The 25076-nt window shown below is 47.1% G+C and overlaps 1 protein-coding gene and 1 non-coding gene across 2 annotated transcripts in view; one reads left to right on the plus strand and one right to left on the minus strand.

The window, feature by feature from the left end:
- Positions 1-944: 944 nt before the first annotated feature.
- Positions 945-1017, minus strand: Trnav-uac (transfer RNA valine (anticodon UAC)). The gene has a single exon. It is a non-coding gene; the product is annotated as a tRNA-Val (tRNA).
- A 109-nt stretch (positions 1018-1126) lies between these two features.
- Positions 1127-25076, plus strand: part of Ppef1 (protein phosphatase with EF-hand domain 1) — a 162078-nt gene continuing 138128 nt past the window's right edge. Inside the window, exons 1-2 of the mRNA XM_060374989.1 lie at positions 1127-1214; positions 2798-2935. The gene's annotated coding sequence lies outside the window, so the exon portion shown is untranslated. The remainder of the gene's footprint in view (positions 1215-2797; positions 2936-25076) is intronic.

Raw genomic sequence — 25076 nt, forward strand, 5'->3', positions numbered from 1 at the left:
AAAAGAACCCTCCTCCATTGCTGGTGGGAATGTAAACTTGTACAACCACTACGGAAATCAATCTGGCCCTTTCTCAGAACATTAGGAATAGCGCTTCCTCAGGATCCAGTTATACCACTCCTAGCATATATCTAAAACCTGTTCAAATATACAACAAGGACATTTGCTCAACCATGTTCCCAGCAGCTTTATTTGTAATAGCTAGAAGCTGGAAACAGCCCAGATGTCCCTCAACAGAGGAAGGGATACAGAAATTGTGGTACATTTACACAATGAAATACTACTCAGCAATTAAAACAAGGAAATCATGAAATTTGCAGGTAAATGGTGGGAAATAGAAAAGATCATCCTGAGTGAGGTATTCCAGGAGCAGAAAGACACACACAGTATATACTCACTTATAAGTGGATATTAGGCATATAATATAGGATAAGCAAGATTAAATCTTTAATCACAATAAACCTTTAAAAACTTCAGCTGAGAAGAGGGAGAGAGCTACAGGTGGGATACAAAGTGCATAAATAGTAATTAATAAAAATTAAAAAAAAAATAATAAAATCAAACACACAAAAAATCCTTCAGCTGCAGTCAAAGCGTGGCTATAGTGACATATTTTCCTGGGAAATTCTGGCAGTCAACTTGTCCTGGCCTGGGAGACAGGGTTGATCGGGGGAGCTCCTCCAGTAGTATGGTGGAGCTTATGGGTGGTGAGGTAAACAGAAGCTAAAGCTCTGGTTTGCCTGCCTTGCCTTCACTCTGGGTTACTTGTAGGAACTGGTGATTGCAGTTATGACCTTGGTGGTGAAGAGGTGTCTGTGGTTTCGCTAATAAGAAAAAAAAAGTGTCAGGCTTTTGTTCTCAATCTAGTTTGCTTACTTTTACAAAAGTTAGTCTTCTCCATCTCGGTTGCTTACTTTTACAAAAGATAGTCCACCATGGAACTATGGTTCCACTGGGGCTCGAACCCAGGACCTTCTGCGTGTAAAGCAGACGTGATAACCGCTACACTATGGAACCCTGCGGGTCGTTAGGCGCTTTATTTCCTTTCCAAGCCGAGTCCGCCGGCATCACCACCGGAAATCCTGTCTCCCCCCCCCCCCCGCGGCCCCGCCCATTCTCTGAGGCGCGGAGTTCAAAGCGGGGGTTTTCCCGCTGGGCTCCAGTCTAACGGCTCGCCCACCTTGTGGGCCGGAGTCGCGGCCGTTTGAGAGCAGGTTGGAGCCAGCGTTCAGGTTCCCCCCCTCTAACCTCCGGACTTCCAACTCCCCCGGAGCAGCGGCGGGCAGGGGGAAGTTTACCCCGTTTGGTCAGGGCCTCGTCCCCTTAGGTTCCCCCGGAGCGGCGGTAGGCCGGGGGAAGCCTGTCCCGATTAGGCAGGGCCTCGCCCCCTTAGGTCCACGGGGTGGCGGGAGGCCGGGGGAAGCCTGCCCCGATTAGGCAGAGCTCCGTCCCTCTAACTTCCCCGGAGCGGGTCGGGGGAAGTTTACCCCGTTTGGTCAGGGCTTCGTCCCCCAAACTTCCCCGGAGCCGCGGCGGGTCGGGGAAACTTTACCCCGTTTGGTCAGGGCTTCGTCCCCCAAACTTCCCCAGAGCGGCGGTAGGCCCGGGAAGCCTGCCTCGATTAGGCAGGGCCTCGCCCCCTTAGCTTCCCCGGAGCGGCGGTAGGCCCGGGGGAAGCCTGTCCCGATTAGGCAGGGCCTCGCCCCCTTAGGTCCCCCGGAGCCGCGGTAGGCCCGGGAAGCCTGTCCCGATTAGGTAGAGCTTCGACCCCCGAGGTCCCCCGGAGCCGCGGTAGGCCCGGATGAACTTTACCCCGTTTGGTCAGGGCCTCGCCCCCTTAGCTTCCCCGGAGCCGCGGCCGGCCGGGTGAGGGGGGTGAGGGGAGGGAGCTAACTCGGTTTAGTCAGGGCCGCGCCCCCTAGCTTCCCCAGAGCGGCGGCCTGCAGAGGCGGGGAGCTAACGCGGTTTAGTCAGGGCCTCGCCCCCTTAGCTTCCCCGCGGCCGGCCGGGTGGCCGGAGGGGGGGGGGGTTGCGGGGGAGTGAGAGGGGGAGGAAGAACAACCGCGTTTAGTCAGGGCTGCGCCCCACTAACTTCCCCGGAGCCGCGGGTGGCGGGTGGGGGAGGGGGAGAGCCAACCCCGTTTAGTCAGGGCCGCGCCACACTAACTTCCCCGGAGCCGCGGCCGGCCGGGTGGCGGGTGGGGGAGAGCCAACTCCATTTAGTCAGGGCCGCGCCCTACTAACTTCCCCGGAGCCGCGGCCGGCAGCAACCCCGTTTAGTCAGGGCTGAGGCCCCCTAGCTTCCCCGGGGCGGCGGGCCGGTAGAAGACTGCCCGGTTTAGTCAGGGCTGCGTCCCCTTAGCTTCCCCTGAGCGGCGGGCCGGTAGAAGACTGCCCGGTTTAGTCAGGGCTTCGTCCCCTTAACTTCCCCGGAACGGCGGCTGTCCGGGGAAGCCTAACCCGGTTAGTCAGGCTGCGTCCCCCTAGCTTTCCCGGAGCGGCGGCGGGCTGGGGGAAACTAAACCCGTTTAGTCAGGGCTGCGCCCCCCCCCCCCAACTTCCCCGGAGCCTCGGCTGGCCTCGGGAAGCCTGCAGAGTTTAGTCAGGGCTGCGTCCGTCTAACTTCCCCGGAGCGGCGGCCTGCCGGGGGAAGCCTACAGGGTTTAGTCAAGGCTGCCACCCCCCCCCCCGCCCCCAACTTCCCCAGAGCCGAGGCAGGCCGGGGGAAGCTAACCCCGTTTAGTCAGGGCTGCCTCTGGCGCCTTGCCTCATCCACATCTTTCTTTCCCATGCTCAGGGACTGAACTGACTACTTGCTCTGTGGGACCGAAGTCGTCAGAAAGTCGCCACTTCAGGCAGCCTCTAGGCTCTTAGCTCTGGGCTCGGAGGGTCAGAGTGCAGCTGAAGAATCAGGCACTTCAGACTGTGGTTGGAGGTGAGGGGTCATGTTTATGATGACATCTTGTCAGGGTTGGAAAAGGTCCAAGGCTGCATGCAGCTCTCTTACACTCCTCTTATCTTTCCCAACATTATTCCCTTTTTGAAGCCACCGAGTGGATAAATTTCTCAGGGCTTTCCTTCAGTTCCATTTGTGTAAGGCTAAACTACACAAATGGGCCAACTCTTCATGGATGTCACAGAGGAAATACCACCAGGCACATCACGTAACTTGAGAGGCCTGGTACAAAATGAAAGTGATTGTCCTATGTTTATTAGGTTATGAAGAATTCAAATGGTGGCCATATAACTTTACCCCCAGCGCTCTGACCTTCCTTCAAGGAAGGTAAGGTTTTAGGACTCCATCACAAAGGCTCTTAGGTGGGTTTCTTGCTTTTTTATTTTATTTTTTTCTTTTTTTTTTTCTCCAGGGCTTCTGAGTGGATCTTTGTCACCATTCTAATAATGCTCACCACCTTCAAGCTTTAAAAACTACTAAAAACCATTTCGGGGTGTCTTTAACTTCCCTCGTGGACATGACCTGGACATGTCAATTGTCATTTTCCCTGGTGTTTTCCTCTGAGGCTGGCAGGATAACAGAGATATGATACTGATTATAAATAGCACATTTCCCACCAGACCCCGTTTTTCTGATAATGCTAAAGGAAGAAATGGGGTGGAGCGGGAGTAGAATGAGCACAAATGTGGAAGTGAGTGGAATTTGAATCCCATTTTGACTATTCACTAGCTGGGCACTCAAGCTAGTCAGTTCAACATACTAACTCCTATCTTTATGAACTATGAGTTGGACTAGACATCTCTATTTCCACTCTGAGTCAAAATGTTACCTTCATAGAAAAATGAAGGCAGTGGGTTTTTTCGGTTTGTTTGTTTCTTTAAAAAAACTATTTAAAAACAAACATACACTTAGTGAAAATATCTGAGGGGTTATTGTTTTATAACACCAGATCTCATTAGTTCAGACTGCCTTCAAACTGGCTATGTAGCCAAGGACAACTTTGAATCCTCCTGCCTCTACCTCCTAAGTTCTATGATTCCAGCCACATGCCACCATGCCCAGTTTTATGAGGTCTGGAGTTGAAATCCAGGGCTTGATGTATGCTAGGCAAGCATTCTACCAACTGAACTACCAACTTCAGCTCCAGCCTGCCTTTTCCTTGTGATACAATTTTTGAGATTCCTTTTGAGTACTTTATGCCAAATTTGTTAGCTATAAAATCAACATGAGTGGCCAGCCATGAGCTGAAGAGTGAATTTACAAAAGCTGTGGCTATAACCCTCCTATCTACAATCCATCTGTCAAGTCAAAATAAGATGGCCAAGAATTGGCTCTAAAATTATACCTACCTGTTATGTTTTGTTTTGTCTCTAAGAAATGCTTTGCTTTCCATATATTTCAAATACTGCCCTTAGCTAAAAAGGGTCTTTTGCCAGGTGTTTTAGCCAAGTCCCTACATGTACACTATTTGTACAAATGAAGCTGGGGATCGAATAATGCCTGCAAAAGAGATTTCTGCCTTTGGAATTTTTTTTCTCTTCTTTTTCTACATTCTGATTCTCCCTGTTCCTCTGAAATCATAGTTACAGTGCCTGTTATTAGTCAAGTACAAGATAGCTTACAAAATACACTCACATTCAATCTTGGGCAATAGTGCTATGAGGTGGCTGTGCATTAATATCTTCACTTTTAAGTTAAAGGAACTGAAGCAGAGGAGTTGACGTACCTTGCAGCTGCTGAATGTTGGGCTGGGATGGCATTCACACTGTTGATGCTTAAGAGACTGCTCAGGGAAGGCATCCATAAAGGATACATGCTGAACTTCAAAAATTGGTTTGGTCTCGTATATTTTCTCTCTCTGAAAGTAGAGAAATGGATATATATTTTTAATCTTTTGAAATTTCAGCATATGTTTCATTTTAATTTTTATTAGAGTTTATACACTTTATATCCCACCTGTAGCTCCCTCCCTAGTCCGCCCAAAACCCACCTTCCCTCTTCTCCACCCATGCTCCTCTCTAAGTCCACTGACATGGGAGGTCCTCCTCACAATCCCTCTGATTCTAGTCTATCAGGTCTCATAAGGAGTGGCTAAATTGTGTTCCCCGTTGGCCCTTTAAGATTGCACACCCTAAAAGGAAGCTGATCAAAGAACTAGAAAGGAGTTCAGGTAAGAGACAGGCTCTCATCTCATTAACAGGGATTCCACTTAGATACTGAGCTGACAAAGGCTACATCTGTGCAGGGGATCTAAGTCATCTCCATGAATTGTCCGTGGTGTGAGTGTCAGTTTAATTACCATTTATTCACTTTTTAGACAAACTGTAGCACCTCCTTAGTCCCTTCCCAATCCCATCCTCCATCTGTGTTCTCCTCTCAAATCCCTAACCAAGGAAAATTTTGTAGGGGAGGTTCTTCTCCCCTTCCCTCTGATCCTAGTTTATCAGGTCTCATGCAGAAGAGGGGCTGCATTGTCTTCCTCTGTGTCCTGGTAAAGCTCAACCCCTCTCACAGGGAGGTGATCTAAGAGAGGGCCATTGAATTTATGTCAGAGACAGTCCGTGCTCCCATTACTGGGGAACCCACTTGGACACTGGGCTGAGAAAGTCTACATCAGTGCAGGGGTTCTAGGTTATCTCCATGAATGGTCCTTACTTGGAGTATCAGTGTCAGAAAAGACCCCTGGGTCCAGATTTTTGGGTTTTGTTGTTCTCCTGGAGCTCCTGTCCTCTCCTGGTATCATAGCCAAACTTTGCACAGAGTACAGGGATTCTTAGGAAACAATTGAGAGAGAAAAATCCTTTTTTTTCCTTTAAAATTGTTTTTTAATCGTTTTATTAATTACAGTTTATGAACTTTGTATCTGAGTCGTAGCTCCCTCTTTAATCCCCTCCCAAGCAAATCCTCCTACCCTCTCCTCCTTCCGTATCCCTCCCCAAGTCCTCTGACAGAGGAGGTCCTCCTCTCCTTTGCACTGATTCCAGTCTATCAGGTCTCATGAGGATTGGTTGCATTGTCTTCCTCTGTGGCCTGTAATGGCTTCATTCCCCTCATGGTGAGTTGATTGATCACCAGTAGCAGGCCACTGAGTTTATGTCAGAGATAGTCCCTGTTCCCACTACTTGGGAACCCTCTTGTACACTGATCTGACCTACAGTTCATCTGTGCAGGGGTTCTAGGTCATGTGCATCTGTTGTCCTTGGTTGGAATAGTAGTGTCTGAAAATTCCCGTGTCCAGATTTTTCGGTTCTATTTTTCTCCTTGTGGAGCTGCTGTCCCCTCCAGGTATCATAGCCAAACTTTGTAGACAGTGCAGGGCATCTTATGAAAGAACTGGGAGCGAGTAATCTTTTCTTTTATTACTTCTTTTTTCAAAATAATTTTTTTATTTTATTAATGACAGTTTATTCATTTTTTATGCTAGCTGTGGCCCCTCCTTAGTCTACCCCCATTCCCATCTTCCCTCCTTCTTTTCCCAAGTCCCTAAGGAAGGCCACTGATAGGGGAAGTCCTCTTCCCCTTCCCTCTGATCCTACTTTATCAGGTCTCAGGAAGAGGGGCTGCCTTGTCTTCCTCTGTATCTTGTTCAGGCTGCACCCCCCTCAGGAAGAGGAGGAGGTGATCAAAGAAGCCAGCAAGGAGTTGCTGGCAGAGGGAGTTTTCATTACTGGGGAACCCACTTGGATCCTGAGCTGACCAGACCAAGGCTTCCCTCTGTGCAGGGTTTCGAGGTCCTCCCCATGAATTGTCCTTGGTTTGAGTGTCCGTCTCAGGAAAGAGGCCTGTGTCCAGATTTTTTGATTCTGCTGCTCCTTTAGGGGAACTTCTGTCCCCTCCAGGTCCCATGGCCAAACTTCAGGAGGAGTGCAGGGAATCTTATGAAAGAAGGGGGAGAGAGAAATGTTTGTTTTTTCTATTTTAAAAAATTTGTTTATTGTTTCATTAATTGCAGTTGATTCACTTGTTGTCCAGGCTGAAGCCCCTCCTTAGTCCCCTCCCCATCCCACCCTCCCTCACTTATCTCCTCCCCTGCTCCTCCCCAAGTCCCCTGATAGTGAAGTTCCTCCCCTTCCCTGTGATCCTAGTGTCTCAGATCACATCAGGAGTGGCTGCATCTTCTTCCTCTGTGGCCAGGAAAGGCTGCACCTGCCTGATGGGGAGGTGATGAAAGAGCAGGCCACTGAGTTTAAATGTCAGAGACAGTCCCTGTTCCCAATACTTGGGAACCCACTTGACGCTGAGCTGACATAGGCTACATCTTTTCAGGGGTTCTAGGTTATCTCCATGAATGGTCCTTGTTTGAAGTATTAGTCTCAGAAAAGAACCCCGTGTCCACCTTTTTTTTTATTTGTTGCTCTCCTTGCAGAGTTCCTGTCCCCTCAGGTATCATAGCCAAACTTTGGACAGAGTGAAGGGAGTCTTTTAGAAAAGAGGGAGCAAGGAATCTTTTTTATTTTTATTTTTTAAATAAATTTTTGTTTTATTAATTAGGCTTTATTCCCGTTTTAGGCAAACAGTACCCCTCCTTAGTCCCTTCGGAATCGCATCCTCCATCTGCGTTCTCCTCTCAGTTACCTAACCAAGGACAATTTTGTAGGGAGGTCCTCCTCCCCTTCCCTCTGATCCTAGTTTATCAGGTCTCATGAAGAAGAGGGACTGCATGTTCTTCCTCTGTGTCCTGGTAAAGCTCAACCCCTCTCACGGGGAGGTGATCAAAGAGAGGGCCATTGAATACATGTCAGTGACAGTCCCTGCTCCCATTACTAGGGAACCCACTTGGACACTGGGCTGAGAAAGTCTACATCAGTGCAGGGGTTCTAGGTTATCTCCATGAATGGTCCTTACTTGGAGTATCAGTGTCAGAAAAGACCCCTGGGTCCAGATTTTTGGGTTTTGTTGTTCTCCTGGAGCTCCTGTCCTCTCCTGGTATCATAGCCAAACTTTGCACAGAGCACAGGGATTCTTAGGAAACAATTGAGAGAGAAAAATCCTTTTTTTTTCTTTAAAATTGTTTTTTAATCGTTTTATTAATTACAGTTTATGAACTTTGTATCTGAGTCGTAGCTCCCTCTTTAATCCCCTCCCAAGCAAATCCTCCTACCCTCTCCTCCTTCCGTATCCCTCCCCAAGTCCTCTGACAGAGGAGGTCCTCCTCTCCTTTGCACTGATTCCAGTCTATCAGCTCTCATGAGGATTGGTTGCATTGTCTTCCTCTGTGGCCTGTAATGGCTTCATTCCCCTCATGGTGAGTTGATCACCAGTAAGTAGCAGGCCACTGAGTTTATGTCAGAGACAGTCCCTGTTCCCACTACTTGGGAACCCTCTTGTACACTGATCTGACCTACAGTTCATCTGTGCAGGGGTTCTAGGTCATGTGCATCTGTTGTCCTTGGTTGGAATAGTAGTGTCTGAAAATTCCCCTGTGTCCAGATTTTTCGGTTCTATTTTTCTCCTTGTGGAGCTGCTGTCCCCTCCAGGTATCATAGCCAAACTTTGTAGACAGTGCAGGGCATCTTATGAAAGAACTGGGAGCGAGTAATCTTTTCTTTTATTACTTCTTTTTTCAAAATAAATTTTTTATTTTATTAATGACAGTTTATTCATTTTTTATGCTAGCTGTGGCCCCTCCTTAGTCTACCCCCATTCCCATCTTCCCTCCTTCTTTTCCCAAGTCCCTAAGGAAGGCCACTGATAGGGGAGGTCCTCTTCCCCTTCCCTCTGATCCTACTTTATCAGGTCTCAGGAAGAGGGGCTGCCTTGTCTTCCTCTGTATCTTGTTCAGGCTGCACCCCCCTCAGGAAGAGGAGGAGGTGATCAAAGAAGCCAGCAAGGAGTTGCTGGCAGAGGGAGTTTTCATTACTGGGGAACCCACTTGGATCCTGAGCTGACCAGACCAAGGCTTCCCTCTGTGCAGGGTTTCGAGGTCCTCCGCATGAATTGTCCTTGGTTTGAGTGTCCGTCTCAGGAAAGAGGCCTGTGTCCAGATTTTTTGATTCTGCTGCTCCTTTAGGGGAACTTCTGTCCCCTCCAGGTCCCATGGCCAAACTTCAGGAGGAGTGCAGGGAATCTTATGAAAGAAGGGGGAGAGAGAAATGTTTGTTTTTTCTATTTTAAAAAATTTGTTTATTGTTTCATTAATTGCAGTTGATTCACTTGTTGTCCAGGCTGAAGCCCCTCCTTAGTCCCCTCCCCATCCCACCCTCCCTCACTTATCTCCTCCCCTGCTCCTCCCCAAGTCCCCTGATAGTGAAGTTCCTCCCCTTCCCTGTGATCCTAGTGTCTCAGATCACATCAGGAGTGGCTGCATCTTCTTCCTCTGTGGCCAGGAAAGGCTGCACCTGCCTGATGGGGAGGTGATGAAAGAGCAGGCCACTGAGTTTAAATGTCAGAGACAGTCCCTGTTCCCAATACTTGGGAACCCACTTGACGCTGAGCTGACATAGGCTACATCTTTTCAGGGGTTCTAGGTTATCTCCATGAATGGTCCTTGTTTGAAGTATTAGTCTCAGAAAAGAACCCCGTGTCCACCTTTTTTTTATTTGTTGCTCTCCTTGCAGAGTTCCTGTCCCCTCAGGTATCATAGCCAAACTTTGGACAGAGTGAAGGGAGTCTTTTAGAAAAGAGGGAGCAAGGAATCTTTTTTATTTTTATTTTTTAAATAAATTTTTGTTTTATTAATTAGGCTTTATTCCCGTTTTAGGCAAACAGTACCCCTCCTTAGTCCCTTCGGAATCGCATCCTCCATCTGCGTTCTCCTCTCAGTTACCTAACCAAGGACAATTTTGTAGGGAGGTCCTCCTCCCCTTCCCTCTGATCCTAGTTTATCAGGTCTCATGAAGAAGAGGGACTGCATGTTCTTCCTCTGTGTCCTGGTAAAGCTCAACCCCTCTCACGGGGAGGTGATCAAAGAGAGGGCCATTGAATACATGTCAGTGACAGTCCCTGCTCCCATTACTAGGGAACCCACTTGGACACTGGGCTGAGAAAGTCTACATCAGTGCAGGGGTTCTAGGTTATCTCCATGAATGGTCCTTACTTGGAGTATCAGTGTCAGAAAAGACCCCTGGGTCCAGATTTTTGGGTTTTGTTGTTCTCCTGGAGCTCCTGTCCTCTCCTGGTATCATAGCCAAACTTTGCACAGAGCACAGGGATTCTTAGGAAACAATTGAGAGAGAAAAATCCTTTTTTTTTCTTTAAAATTGTTTTTTAATCGTTTTATTAATTACAGTTTATGAACTTTGTATCTGAGTCGTAGCTCCCTCTTTAATCCCCTCCCAAGCAAATCCTCCTACCCTCTCCTCCTTCCGTATCCCTCCCCAAGTCCTCTGACAGAGGAGGTCCTCCTCTCCTTTGCACTGATTCCAGTCTATCAGCTCTCATGAGGATTGGTTGCATTGTCTTCCTCTGTGGCCTGTAATGGCTTCATTCCCCTCATGGTGAGTTGATCACCAGTAAGTAGCAGGCCACTGAGTTTATGTCAGAGACAGTCCCTGTTCCCACTACTTGGGAACCCTCTTGTACACTGATCTGACCTACAGTTCATCTGTGCAGGGGTTCTAGGTCATGTGCATCTGTTGTCCTTGGTTGGAATAGTAGTGTCTGAAAATTCCCCTGTGTCCAGATTTTTCGGTTCTATTTTTCTCCTTGTGGAGCTGCTGTCCCCTCCAGGTATCATAGCCAAACTTTGTAGACAGTGCAGGGCATCTTATGAAAGAACTGGGAGCGAGTAATCTTTTCTTTTATTACTTCTTTTTTCAAAATAAATTTTTTATTTTATTAATGACAGTTTATTCATTTTTTATGCTAGCTGTGGCCCCTCCTTAGTCTACCCCCATTCCCATCTTCCCTCCTTCTTTTCCCAAGTCCCTAAGGAAGGCCACTGATAGGGGAGGTCCTCTTCCCCTTCCCTCTGATCCTACTTTATCAGGTCTCAGGAAGAGGGGCTGCCTTGTCTTCCTCTGTATCTTGTTCAGGCTGCACCCCCCTCAGGAAGAGGAGGAGGTGATCAAAGAAGCCAGCAAGGAGTTGCTGGCAGAGGGAGTTTTCATTACTAGGGAACCCACTTGGATCCTGAGCTGACCAGACCAAGGCTTCCCTCTGTGCAGGGTTTCGAGGTCCTCCGCATGAATTGTCCTTGGTTTGAGTGTCCGTCTCAGGAAAGAGGCCTGTGTCCAGATTTTTTGATTCTGCTGCTCCTTTAGGGGAACTTCTGTCCCCTCCAGGTCCCATGGCCAAACTTCAGGAGGAGTGCAGGGAATCTTATGAAAGAAGGGGGAGAGAGAAATGTTTGTTTTTTCTATTTTAAAAAATTTGTTTATTGTTTCATTAATTGCAGTTGATTCACTTGTTGTCCAGGCTGAAGCCCCTCCTTAGTCCCCTCCCCATCCCACCCTCCCTCACTTATCTCCTCCCCTGCTCCTCCCCAAGTCCCCTGATAGTGAAGTTCCTCCCCTTCCCTGTGATCCTAGTGTCTCAGATCACATCAGGAGTGGCTGCATCTTCTTCCTCTGTGGCCAGGAAAGGCTGCACCTGCCTGATGGGGAGGTGATAAAAGAGCAGGCCACTGAGTTTAAATGTCAGAGACAGTCCCTGTTCCCAATACTTGGGAACCCACTTGACGCTGAGCTGACATAGGCTACATCTTTTCAGGGGTTCTAGGTTATCTCCATGAATGGTCCTTGTTTGAAGTATTAGTCTCAGAAAAGAACCCCGTGTCCACCTTTTTTTTTATTTGTTGCTCTCCTTGCAGAGTTCCTGTCCCCTCAGGTATCATAGCCAAACTTTGGACAGAGTGAAGGGAGTCTTTTAGAAAAGAGGGAGCAAGGAATCTTTTTTATTTTTATTTTTTAAATAAATTTTTGTTTTATTAATTAGGCTTTATTCCCGTTTTAGGCAAACAGTACCCCTCCTTAGTCCCTTCGGAATCGCATCCTCCATCTGCGTTCTCCTCTCAGTTACCTAACCAAGGACAATTTTGTAGGGAGGTCCTCCTCCCCTTCCCTCTGATCCTAGTTTATCAGGTCTCATGAAGAAGAGGGACTGCATGTTCTTCCTCTGTGTCCTGGTAAAGCTCAACCCCTCTCACGGGGAGGTGATCAAAGAGAGGGCCATTGAATACATGTCAGTGACAGTCCCTGCTCCCATTACTAGGGAACCCACTTGGACACTGGGCTGAGAAAGTCTACATCAGTGCAGGGGTTCTAGGTTATCTCCATGAATGGTCCTTACTTGGAGTATCAGTGTCAGAAAAGACCCCTGGGTCCAGATTTTTGGGTTTTGTTGTTCTCCTGGAGCTCCTGTCCTCTCCTGGTATCATAGCCAAACTTTGCACAGAGCACAGGGATTCTTAGGAAACAATTGAGAGAGAAAAATCCTTTTTTTTTCTTTAAAATTGTTTTTTAATCGTTTTATTAATTACAGTTTATGAACTTTGTATCTGAGTCATAGCTCCCTCTTTAATCCCCTCCCAAGCAAATCCTCCTACCCTCTCCTCCTTCCGTATCCCTCCCCAAGTCCTCTGACAGAGGAGGTCCTCTTCTCCTTTGCACTGATTCCAGTCTATCAGGTCTCATGAGGATTGGTTGCATTGTCTTCCTCTGTGGCCTGTAATGGCTTCATTCCCCTCATGGTGAGTTGATCACCAGTAAGTAGCAGGCCACTGAGTTTATGTCAGAGACAGTCCCTGTTCCCACTACTTGGGAACCCTCTTGTACACTGATCTGACCTACAGTTCATCTGTGCAGGGGTTCTAGGTCATGTGCATCTGTTGTCCTTGGTTGGAATAGTAGTGTCTGAAAATTCCCCTGTGTCCAGATTTTTCGGTTCTATTTTTCTCCTTGTGGAGCTGCTGTCCCCTCCAGGTATCATAGCCAAACTTTGTAGACAGTGCAGGGCATCTTATGAAAGAACTGGGAGCGAGTAATCTTTTCTTTTATTACTTCTTTTTTCAAAATAATTTTTTTATTTTATTAATGACAGTTTATTCATTTTTTATGCTAGCTGTGGCCCCTCCTTAGTCTACCCCCATTCCCATCTTCCCTCCTTCTTTTCCCAAGTCCCTAAGGAAGGCCACTGATAGGGGAAGTCCTCTTCCCCTTCCCTCTGATCCTACTTTATCAGGTCTCAGGAAGAGGGGCTGCCTTGTCTTCCTCTGTATCTTGTTCAGGCTGCACCCCCCTCAGGAAGAGGAGGAGGTGATCAAAGAAGCCAGCAAGGAGTTGCTGGCAGAGGGAGTTTTCATTACTGGGGAACCCACTTGGATCCTGAGCTGACCAGACCAAGGCTTCCCTCTGTGCAGGGTTTCGAGGTCCTCCCCATGAATTGTCCTTGGTTTGAGTGTCCGTCTCAGGAAAGAGGCCTGTGTCCAGATTTTTTGATTCTGCTGCTCCTTTAGGGGAACTTCTGTCCCCTCCAGGTCCCATGGCCAAACTTCAGGAGGAGTGCAGGGAATCTTATGAAAGAAGGGGGAGAGAGAAATGTTTGTTTTTTCTATTTTAAAAAATTTGTTTATTGTTTCATTAATTGCAGTTGATTCACTTGTTGTCCAGGCTGAAGCCCCTCCTTAGTCCCCTCCCCATCCCACCCTCCCTCACTTATCTCCTCCCCTGCTCCTCCCCAAGTCCCCTGATAGTGAAGTTCCTCCCCTTCCCTGTGATCCTAGTGTCTCAGATCACATCAGGAGTGGCTGCATCTTCTTCCTCTGTGGCCAGGAAAGGCTGCACCTGCCTGATGGGGAGGTGATGAAAGAGCAGGCCACTGAGTTTAAATGTCAGAGACAGTCCCTGTTCCCAATACTTGGGAACCCACTTGACGCTGAGCTGACATAGGCTACATCTTTTCAGGGGTTCTAGGTTATCTCCATGAATGGTCCTTGTTTGAAGTATTAGTCTCAGAAAAGAACCCCGTGTCCACCTTTTTTTTTATTTGTTGCTCTCCTTGCAGAGTTCCTGTCCCCTCAGGTATCATAGCCAAACTTTGGACAGAGTGAAGGGAGTCTTTTAGAAAAGAGGGAGCAAGGAATCTTTTTTATTTTTATTTTTTAAATAAATTTTTGTTTTATTAATTAGGCTTTATTCCCGTTTTAGGCAAACAGTACCCCTCCTTAGTCCCTTCGGAATCGCATCCTCCATCTGCGTTCTCCTCTCAGTTACCTAACCAAGGACAATTTTGTAGGGAGGTCCTCCTCCCCTTCCCTCTGATCCTAGTTTATCAGGTCTCATGAAGAAGAGGGACTGCATGTTCTTCCTCTGTGTCCTGGTAAAGCTCAACCCCTCTCACGGGGAGGTGATCAAAGAGAGGGCCATTGAATACATGTCAGTGACAGTCCCTGCTCCCATTACTAGGGAACCCACTTGGACACTGGGCTGAGAAAGTCTACATCAGTGCAGGGGTTCTAGGTTATCTCCATGAATGGTCCTTACTTGGAGTATCAGTGTCAGAAAAGACCCCTGGGTCCAGATTTTTGGGTTTTGTTGTTCTCCTGGAGCTCCTGTCCTCTCCTGGTATCATAGCCAAACTTTGCACAGAGCACAGGGATTCTTAGGAAACAATTGAGAGAGAAAAATCCTTTTTTTTTCTTTAAAATTGTTTTTTAATCGTTTTATTAATTACAGTTTATGAACTTTGTATCTGAGTCGTAGCTCCCTCTTTAATCCCCTCCCAAGCAAATCCTCCTACCCTCTCCTCCTTCCGTATCCCTCCCCAAGTCCTCTGACAGAGGAGGTCCTCCTCTCCTTTGCACTGATTCCAGTCTATCAGCTCTCATGAGGATTGGTTGCATTGTCTTCCTCTGTGGCCTGTAATGGCTTCATTCCCCTCATGGTGAGTTGATCACCAGTAAGTAGCAGGCCACTGAGTTTATGTCAGAGACAGTCCCTGTTCCCACTACTTGGGAACCCTCTTGTACACTGATCTGACCTACAGTTCATCTGTGCAGGGGTTCTAGGTCATGTGCATCTGTTGTCCTTGGTTGGAATAGTAGTGTCTGAAAATTCCCCTGTGTCCAGATTTTTCGGTTCTATTTTTCTCCTTGTGGAGCTGCTGTCCCCTCCAGGTATCATAGCCAAACTTTGTAGACAGTGCAGGGCATCTTATGAAAGAACTGGGAGCGAGTAATCTTTTCTTTTATTACTTCTTTTTTCAAAATAAATTTTTTATTTTATTAATGACAGTTTATTCATTTTTTATGCTAGCTGTGGCCCCTCCTTAGTCTACCCCCATTCCCATCTTCCCTCCTTCTTTTCCCAAGTCCCTAAGGAAGGCCACTGATAGGGGAGGTCCTCTTCCCCTTCCCTCTGATCCTACTTTATCAGGTCTCAGGAAGAGGGGCTGCCTTGTCTTCCTCTGTATCTTGTTCAGGCTGCACCCCCCTCAGGAAGAGGAGGAGGTGATCAAAGAAGCCAGCAAGGAGTTGCTGGCAGAGGGAGTTTTCATTACTAGGGAACCCACTTGGATCCTGAGCTGACCAGACCAAGGCTTCCCTCTGTGCAGGGTTTCGAGGTCCTCCGCATGAATTGTCCTTGGTTTGAGTGTCCGTCTCAGGAAAGAGGCCTGTGTCCAGATTTTTTGATTCTGCTGCTCCTTTAGGGGAACTTCTGTCCCCTCCAGGTCCCATGGCCAAACTTCAGGAGGAGTGCAGGGAATCTTATGAAAGAAGGGGGAGAGAGAAATGTTTGTTTTTTCTATTTTAAAAAATTTGTTTATTGTTTCATTAATTGCAGTTGATTCACTTGTTGTCCAGGCTGAAGCCCCTCCTTAGTCCCCTCCCCATCCCACCCTCCCTCACTTATCTCCTCCCCTGCTCCTCCCCAAGTCCCCTGATAGTGAAGTTCCTCCCCTTCCCTGTGATCCTAGTGTCTCAGATCACATCAGGAGTGGCTGCATCTTCTTCCTCTGTGGCCAGGAAAGGCTGCACCTGCCTGATGGGGAGGTGATGAAAGAGCAGGCCACTGAGTTTAAATGTCAGAGACAGTCCCTGTTCCCAATACTTGGGAACCCACTTGACGCTGAGCTGACATAGGCTACATCTTTTCAGGGGTTCTAGGTTATCTCCATGAATGGTCCTTGTTTGAAGTATTAGTCTCAGAAAAGAACCCCGTGTCCACCTTTTTTTTATTTGTTGCTCTCCTTGCAGAGTTCCTGTCCCCTCAGGTATCATAGCCAAACTTTGGACAGAGTGAAGGGAGTCTTTTAGAAAAGAGGGAGCAAGGAATCTTTTTTATTTTTATTTTTTAAATAAATTTTTGTTTTATTAATTAGGCTTTATTCCCGTTTTAGGCAAACAGTACCCCTCCTTAGTCCCTTCGGAATCGCATCCTCCATCTGCGTTCTCCTCTCAGTTACCTAACCAAGGACAATTTTGTAGGGAGGTCCTCCTCCCCTTCCCTCTGATCCTAGTTTATCAGGTCTCATGAAGAAGAGGGACTGCATGTTCTTCCTCTGTGTCCTGGTAAAGCTCAACCCCTCTCACGGGGAGGTGATCAAAGAGAGGGCCATTGAATACATGTCAGTGACAGTCCCTGCTCCCATTACTAGGGAACCCACTTGGACACTGGGCTGAGAAAGTCTACATCAGTGCAGGGGTTCTAGGTTATCTCCATGAATGGTCCTTACTTGGAGTATCAGTGTCAGAAAAGACCCCTGGGTCCAGATTTTTGGGTTTTGTTGTTCTCCTGGAGCTCCTGTCCTCTCCTGGTATCATAGCCAAACTTTGCACAGAGCACAGGGATTCTTAGGAAACAATTGAGAGAGAAAAATCCTTTTTTTTTCTTTAAAATTGTTTTTTAATCGTTTTATTAATTACAGTTTATGAACTTTGTATCTGAGTCGTAGCTCCCTCTTTAATCCCCTCCCAAGCAAATCCTCCTACCCTCTCCTCCTTCCGTATCCCTCCCCAAGTCCTCTGACAGAGGAGGTCCTCTTCTCCTTTGCACTGATTCCAGTCTATCAGCTCTCATGAGGATTGGTTGCATTGTCTTCCTCTGTGGCCTGTAATGGCTTCATTCCCCTCATGGTGAGTTGATCACCAGTAAGTAGCAGGCCACTGAGTTTATGTCAGAGACAGTCCCTGTTCCCACTACTTGGGAACCCTCTTGTACACTGATCTGACCTACAGTTCATCTGTGCAGGGGTTCTAGGTCATGTGCATCTGTTGTCCTTGGTTGGAATAGTAGTGTCTGAAAATTCCCCTGTGTCCAGATTTTTCGGTTCTATTTTTCTCCTTGTGGAGCTGCTGTCCCCTCCAGGTATCATAGCCAAACTTTGTAGACAGTGCAGGGCATCTTATGAAAGAACTGGGAGCGAGTAATCTTTTCTTTTATTACTTCTTTTTTCAAAATAATTTTTTTATTTTATTAATGACAGTTTATTCATTTTTTATGCTAGCTGTGGCCCCTCCTTAGTCTACCCCCATTCCCATCTTCCCTCCTTCTTTTCCCAAGTCCCTAAGGAAGGCCACTGATAGGGGAAGTCCTCTTCCCCTTCCCTCTGATCCTACTTTATCAGGTCTCAGGAAGAGGGGCTGCCTTGTCTTCCTCTGTATCTTGTTCAGGCTGCACCCCCCTCAGGAAGAGGAGGAGGTGATCAAAGAAGCCAGCAAGGAGTTGCTGGCAGAGGGAGTTTTCATTACTGGGGAACCCACTTGGATCCTGAGCTGACCAGACCAAGGCTTCCCTCTGTGCAGGGTTTCGAGGTCCTCCCCATGAATTGTCCTTGGTTTGAGTGTCCGTCTCAGGAAAGAGGCCTGTGTCCAGATTTTTTGATTCTGCTGCTCCTTTAGGGGAACTTCTGTCCCCTCCAGGTCCCATGGCCAAACTTCAGGAGGAGTGCAGGGAATCTTATGAAAGAAGGGGGAGAGAGAAATGTTTGTTTTTTCTATTTTAAAAAATTTGTTTATTGTTTCATTAATTGCAGTTGATTCACTTGTTGTCCAGGCTGAAGCCCCTCCTTAGTCCCCTCCCCATCCCACCCTCCCTCACTTATCTCCTCCCCTGCTCCTCCCCAAGTCCCCTGATAGTGAAGTTCCTCCCCTTCCCTGTGATCCTAGTGTCTCAGATCACATCAGGAGTGGCTGCATCTTCTTCCTCTGTGGCCAGGAAAGGCTGCACCTGCCTGATGGGGAGGTGATGAAAGAGCAGGCCACTGAGTTTAAATGTCAGAGACAGTCCCTGTTCCCAATACTTGGGAACCCACTTGACGCTGAGCTGACATAGGCTACATCTTTTCAGGGGTTCTAGGTTATCTCCATGAATGGTCCTTGTTTGAAGTATTAGTCTCAGAAAAGAACCCCGTGTCCACCTTTTTTTTATTTGTTGCTCTCCTTGCAGAGTTCCTGTCCCCTCAGGTATCATAGCCAAACTTTGGACAGAGTGAAGGGAGTCTTTTAGAAAAGAGGGAGCAAGGAATCTTTTTTATTTTTATTTTTTAAATAAATTTTTGTTTTATTAATTAGGCTTTATTCCCGTTTTAGGCAAACAGTACCCCTCCTTAGTCCCTTCGGAATCGCATCCTCCATCTGCGTTCTCCTCTCAGTTACCTAACCAAGGACAATTTTGTAGGGAGGTCCTCCTCCCCTTCCCTCTGATCCTAGTTTATCAGGTCTCATGAAGAAGAGGGACTGCATGTTCTTCCTCTGTGTCCTGGTAAAGCTCAACCCCTCTCACGGGGAGGTGATCAAAGAGAGGGCCATTGAATACATGTCAGTGACAGTCCCTGCTCCCATTACTAGGGAACCCACTTGGACACTGGGCTGAGAAAGTCTACATCAGTGCAGGGGTTCTAGGTTATCTCCATGAATGGTCCTTACTTGGAGTATCAGTGTCAGAAAAGACCCCTGGGTCCAGATTTTTGGGTTTTGTTGTTCTCCTGGAGCTCCTGTCCTCTCCTGGTATCATAGCCAAACTTTGCACAGAGCACAGGGATTCTTAGGAAACAATTGAGAGAGAAAAATCCTTTTTTTTTCTTTAAAATTGTTTTTTAATCGTTTTATTAATTACAGTTTATGAACTTTGTATCTGAGTCGTAGCTCCCTCTTTAATCCCCTCCCAAGCAAATCCTCCTACCCTCTCCTCCTTCCGTATCCCTCCCCAAGTCCTCTGACAGAGGAGGTCCTCCTCTCCTTTGCACTGATTCCAGTCTATCAGCTCTCATGAGGATTGGTTGCATTGTCTTCCTCTGTGGCCTGTAATGGCTTCATTCCCCTCATGGTGAGTTGATCACCAGTAAGTAGCAGGCCACTGAGTTTATGTCAGAGACAGTCCCTGTTCCCACTACTTGGGAACCCTCTTGTACACTGATCTGACCTACAGTTCATCTGTGCAGGGGTTCTAGGTCATGTGCATCTGTTGTCCTTGGTTGGAATAGTAGTGTCTGAAAATTCCCCTGTGTCCAGATTTTTCGGTTCTATTTTTCTCCTTGTGGAGCTGCTGTCCCCTCCAGGTATCATAGCCAAACTTTGTAGACAGTGCAGGGCATCTTATGAAAGAACTGGGAGCGAGTAATCTTTTCTTTTATTACTTCTTTTTTCAAAATAATTTTTTTATTTTATTAATGACAGTTTATTCATTTTTTATGCTAGCTGTGGCCCCTCCTTAGTCTACCCCCATTCCCATCTTCCCTCCTTCTTTTCCCAAGTCCCTAAGGAAGGCCACTGATAGGGGAAGTCCTCTTCCCCTTCCCTCTGATCCTACTTTATCAGGTCTCAGGAAGAGGGGCTGCCTTGTCTTCCTCTGTATCTTGTTCAGGCTGCACCCCCCTCAGGAAGAGGAGGAGGTGATCAAAGAAGCCAGCAAGGAGTTGCTGGCAGAGGGAGTTTTCATTACTGGGGAACCCACTTGGATCCTGAGCTGACCAGACCAAGGCTTCCCTCTGTGCAGGGTTTCGAGGTCCTCCCCATGAATTGTCCTTGGTTTGAGTGTCCGTCTCAGGAAAGAGGCCTGTGTCCAGATTTTTTGATTCTGCTGCTCCTTTAGGGGAACTTCTGTCCCCTCCAGGTCCCATGGCCAAACTTCAGGAGGAGTGCAGGGAATCTTATGAAAGAAGGGGGAGAGAGAAATGTTTGTTTTTTCTATTTTAAAAAATTTGTTTATTGTTTCATTAATTGCAGTTGATTCACTTGTTGTCCAGGCTGAAGCCCCTCCTTAGTCCCCTCCCCATCCCACCCTCCCTCACTTATCTCCTCCCCTGCTCCTCCCCAAGTCCCCTGATAGTGAAGTTCCTCCCCTTCCCTGTGATCCTAGTGTCTCAGATCACATCAGGAGTGGCTGCATCTTCTTCCTCTGTGGCCAGGAAAGGCTGCACCTGCCTGATGGGGAGGTGATGAAAGAGCAGGCCACTGAGTTTAAATGTCAGAGACAGTCCCTGTTCCCAATACTTGGGAACCCACTTGACGCTGAGCTGACATAGGCTACATCTTTTCAGGGGTTCTAGGTTATCTCCATGAATGGTCCTTGTTTGAAGTATTAGTCTCAGAAAAGAACCCCGTGTCCACCTTTTTTTTATTTGTTGCTCTCCTTGCAGAGTTCCTGTCCCCTCAGGTATCATAGCCAAACTTTGGACAGAGTGAAGGGAGTCTTTTAGAAAAGAGGGAGCAAGGAATCTTTTTTATTTTTATTTTTTAAATAAATTTTTGTTTTATTAATTAGGCTTTATTCCCGTTTTAGGCAAACAGTACCCCTCCTTAGTCCCTTCGGAATCGCATCCTCCATCTGCGTTCTCCTCTCAGTTACCTAACCAAGGACAATTTTGTAGGGAGGTCCTCCTCCCCTTCCCTCTGATCCTAGTTTATCAGGTCTCATGAAGAAGAGGGACTGCATGTTCTTCCTCTGTGTCCTGGTAAAGCTCAACCCCTCTCACGGGGAGGTGATCAAAGAGAGGGCCATTGAATACATGTCAGTGACAGTCCCTGCTCCCATTACTAGGGAACCCACTTGGACACTGGGCTGAGAAAGTCTACATCAGTGCAGGGGTTCTAGGTTATCTCCATGAATGGTCCTTACTTGGAGTATCAGTGTCAGAAAAGACCCCTGGGTCCAGATTTTTGGGTTTTGTTGTTCTCCTGGAGCTCCTGTCCTCTCCTGGTATCATAGCCAAACTTTGCACAGAGCACAGGGATTCTTAGGAAACAATTGAGAGAGAAAAATCCTTTTTTTTTCTTTAAAATTGTTTTTTAATCGTTTTATTAATTACAGTTTATGAACTTTGTATCTGAGTCGTAGCTCCCTCTTTAATCCCCTCCCAAGCAAATCCTCCTACCCTCTCCTCCTTCCGTATCCCTCCCCAAGTCCTCTGACAGAGGAGGTCCTCCTCTCCTTTGCACTGATTCCAGTCTATCAGCTCTCATGAGGATTGGTTGCATTGTCTTCCTCTGTGGCCTGTAATGGCTTCATTCCCCTCATGGTGAGTTGATCACCAGTAAGTAGCAGGCCACTGAGTTTATGTCAGAGACAGTCCCTGTTCCCACTACTTGGGAACCCTCTTGTACACTGATCTGACCTACAGTTCATCTGTGCAGGGGTTCTAGGTCATGTGCATCTGTTGTCCTTGGTTGGAATAGTAGTGTCTGAAAATTCCCCTGTGTCCAGATTTTTCGGTTCTATTTTTCTCCTTGTGGAGCTGCTGTCCCCTCCAGGTATCATAGCCAAACTTTGTAGACAGTGCAGGGCATCTTATGAAAGAACTGGGAGCGAGTAATCTTTTCTTTTATTACTTCTTTTTTCAAAATAAATTTTTTATTTTATTAATGACAGTTTATTCATTTTTTATGCTAGCTGTGGCCCCTCCTTAGTCTACCCCCATTCCCATCTTCCCTCCTTCTTTTCCCAAGTCCCTAAGGAAGGCCACTGATAGGGGAGGTCCTCTTCCCCTTCCCTCTGATCCTACTTTATCAGGTCTCAGGAAGAGGGGCTGCCTTGTCTTCCTCTGTATCTTGTTCAGGCTGCACCCCCCTCAGGAAGAGGAGGAGGTGATCAAAGAAGCCAGCAAGGAGTTGCTGGCAGAGGGAGTTTTCATTACTAGGGAACCCACTTGGATCCTGAGCTGACCAGACCAAGGCTTCCCTCTGTGCAGGGTTTCGAGGTCCTCCGCATGAATTGTCCTTGGTTTGAGTGTCTGTCTCAGGAAAGAGGCCTGTGTCCAGATTTTTTGATTCTGCTGCTCCTTTAGGGGAACTTCTGTCCCCTCCAGGTCCCATGGCCAAACTTCAGGAGGAGTGCAGGGAATCTTATGAAAGAAGGGGGAGAGAGAAATGTTTGTTTTTTCTATTTTAAAAAATTTGTTTATTGTTTCATTAATTGCAGTTGATTCACTTGTTGTCCAGGCTGAAGCCCCTCCTTAGTCCCCTCCCCATCCCACCCTCCCTCACTTATCTCCTCCCCTGCTCCTCCCCAAGTCCCCTGATAGTGAAGTTCCTCCCCTTCCCTGTGATCCTAGTGTCTCAGATCACATCAGGAGTGGCTGCATCTTCTTCCTCTGTGGCCAGGAAAGGCTGCACCTGCCTGATGGGGAGGTGATGAAAGAGCAGGCCACTGAGTTTAAATGTCAGAGACAGTCCCTGTTCCCAATACTTGGGAACCCACTTGACGCTGAGCTGACATAGGCTACATCTTTTCAGGGGTTCTAGGTTATCTCCATGAATGGTCCTTGTTTGAAGTATTAGTCTCAGAAAAGAACCCCGTGTCCACCTTTTTTTTTATTTGTTGCTCTCCTTGCAGAGTTCCTGTCCCCTCAGGTATCATAGCCAAACTTTGGACAGAGTGAAGGGAGTCTTTTAGAAAAGAGGGAGCAAGGAATCTTTTTTATTTTTATTTTTTAAATAAATTTTTGTTTTATTAATTAGGCTTTATTCCCGTTTTAGGCAAACAGTACCCCTCCTTAGTCCCTTCGGAATCGCATCCTCCATCTGCGTTCTCCTCTCAGTTACCTAACCAAGGACAATTTTGTAGGGAGGTCCTCCTCCCCTTCCCTCTGATCCTAGTTTATCAGGTCTCATGAAGAAGAGGGACTGCATGTTCTTCCTCTGTGTCCTGGTAAAGCTCAACCCCTCTCACGGGGAGGTGATCAAAGAGAGGGCCATTGAATACATGTCAGTGACAGTCCCTGCTCCCATTACTAGGGAACCCACTTGGACACTGGGCTGAGAAAGTCTACATCAGTGCAGGGGTTCTAGGTTATCTCCATGAATGGTCCTTACTTGGAGTATCAGTGTCAGAAAAGACCCCTGGGTCCAGATTTTTGGGTTTTGTTGTTCTCCTGGAGCTCCTGTCCTCTCCTGGTATCATAGCCAAACTTTGCACAGAGCACAGGGATTCTTAGGAAACAATTGAGAGAGAAAAATCCTTTTTTTTTCTTTAAAATTGTTTTTTAATCGTTTTATTAATTACAGTTTATGAACTTTGTATCTGAGTCGTAGCTCCCTCTTTAATCCCCTCCCAAGCAAATCCTCCTACCCTCTCCTCCTTCCGTATCCCTCCCCAAGTCCTCTGACAGAGGAGGTCCTCCTCTCCTTTGCACTGATTCCAGTCTATCAGCTCTCATGAGGATTGGTTGCATTGTCTTCCTCTGTGGCCTGTAATGGCTTCATTCCCCTCATGGTGAGTTGATCACCAGTAAGTAGCAGGCCACTGAGTTTATGTCAGAGACAGTCCCTGTTCCCACTACTTGGGAACCCTCTTGTACACTGATCTGACCTACAGTTCATCTGTGCAGGGGTTCTAGGTCATGTGCATCTGTTGTCCTTGGTTGGAATAGTAGTGTCTGAAAATTCCCCTGTGTCCAGATTTTTCGGTTCTATTTTTCTCCTTGTGGAGCTGCTGTCCCCTCCAGGTATCATAGCCAAACTTTGTAGACAGTGCAGGGCATCTTATGAAAGAACTGGGAGCGAGTAATCTTTTCTTTTATTACTTCTTTTTTCAAAATAAATTTTTTATTTTATTAATGACAGTTTATTCATTTTTTATGCTAGCTGTGGCCCCTCCTTAGTCTACCCCCATTCCCATCTTCCCTCCTTCTTTTCCCAAGTCCCTAAGGAAGGCCACTGATAGGGGAGGTCCTCTTCCCCTTCCCTCTGATCCTACTTTATCAGGTCTCAGGAAGAGGGGCTGCCTTGTCTTCCTCTGTATCTTGTTCAGGCTGCACCCCCCTCAGGAAGAGGAGGAGGTGATCAAAGAAGCCAGCAAGGAGTTGCTGGCAGAGGGAGTTTTCATTACTGGGGAACCCACTTGGATCCTGAGCTGACCAGACCAAGGCTTCCCTCTGTGCAGGGTTTCGAGGTCCTCCCCATGAATTGTCCTTGGTTTGAGTGTCCGTCTCAGGAAAGAGGCCTGTGTCCAGATTTTTTGATTCTGCTGCTCCTTTAGGGGAACTTCTGTCCCCTCCAGGTCCCATGGCCAAACTTCAGGAGGAGTGCAGGGAATCTTATGAAAGAAGGGGGAGAGAGAAATGTTTGTTTTTTCTATTTTAAAAAATTTGTTTATTGTTTCATTAATTGCAGTTGATTCACTTGTTGTCCAGGCTGAAGCCCCTCCTTAGTCCCCTCCCCATCCCACCCTCCCTCACTTATCTCCTCCCCTGCTCCTCCCCAAGTCCCCTGATAGTGAAGTTCCTCCCCTTCCCTGTGATCCTAGTGTCTCAGATCACATCAGGAGTGGCTGCATCTTCTTCCTCTGTGGCCAGGAAAGGCTGCACCTGCCTGATGGGGAGGTGATGAAAGAGCAGGCCACTGAGTTTAAATGTCAGAGACAGTCCCTGTTCCCAATACTTGGGAACCCACTTGACGCTGAGCTGACATAGGCTACATCTTTTCAGGGGTTCTAGGTTATCTCCATGAATGGTCCTTGTTTGAAGTATTAGTCTCAGAAAAGAACCCCGTGTCCACCTTTTTTTTTTATTTGTTGCTCTCCTTGCAGAGTTCCTGTCCCCTCAGGTATCATAGCCAAACTTTGGACAGAGTGAAGGGAGTCTTTTAGAAAAGAGGGAGCAAGGAATCTTTTTTATTTTTATTTTTTAAATAAATTTTTGTTTTATTAATTAGGCTTTATTCCCGTTTTAGGCAAACAGTACCCCTCCTTAGTCCCTTCGGAATCGCATCCTCCATCTGCGTTCTCCTCTCAGTTACCTAACCAAGGAC

This window comes from Meriones unguiculatus, chromosome X (assembly GCF_030254825.1).
Source record: "Meriones unguiculatus strain TT.TT164.6M chromosome X, Bangor_MerUng_6.1, whole genome shotgun sequence".
NCBI lineage: Eukaryota > Metazoa > Chordata > Mammalia > Rodentia > Muridae > Meriones > Meriones unguiculatus.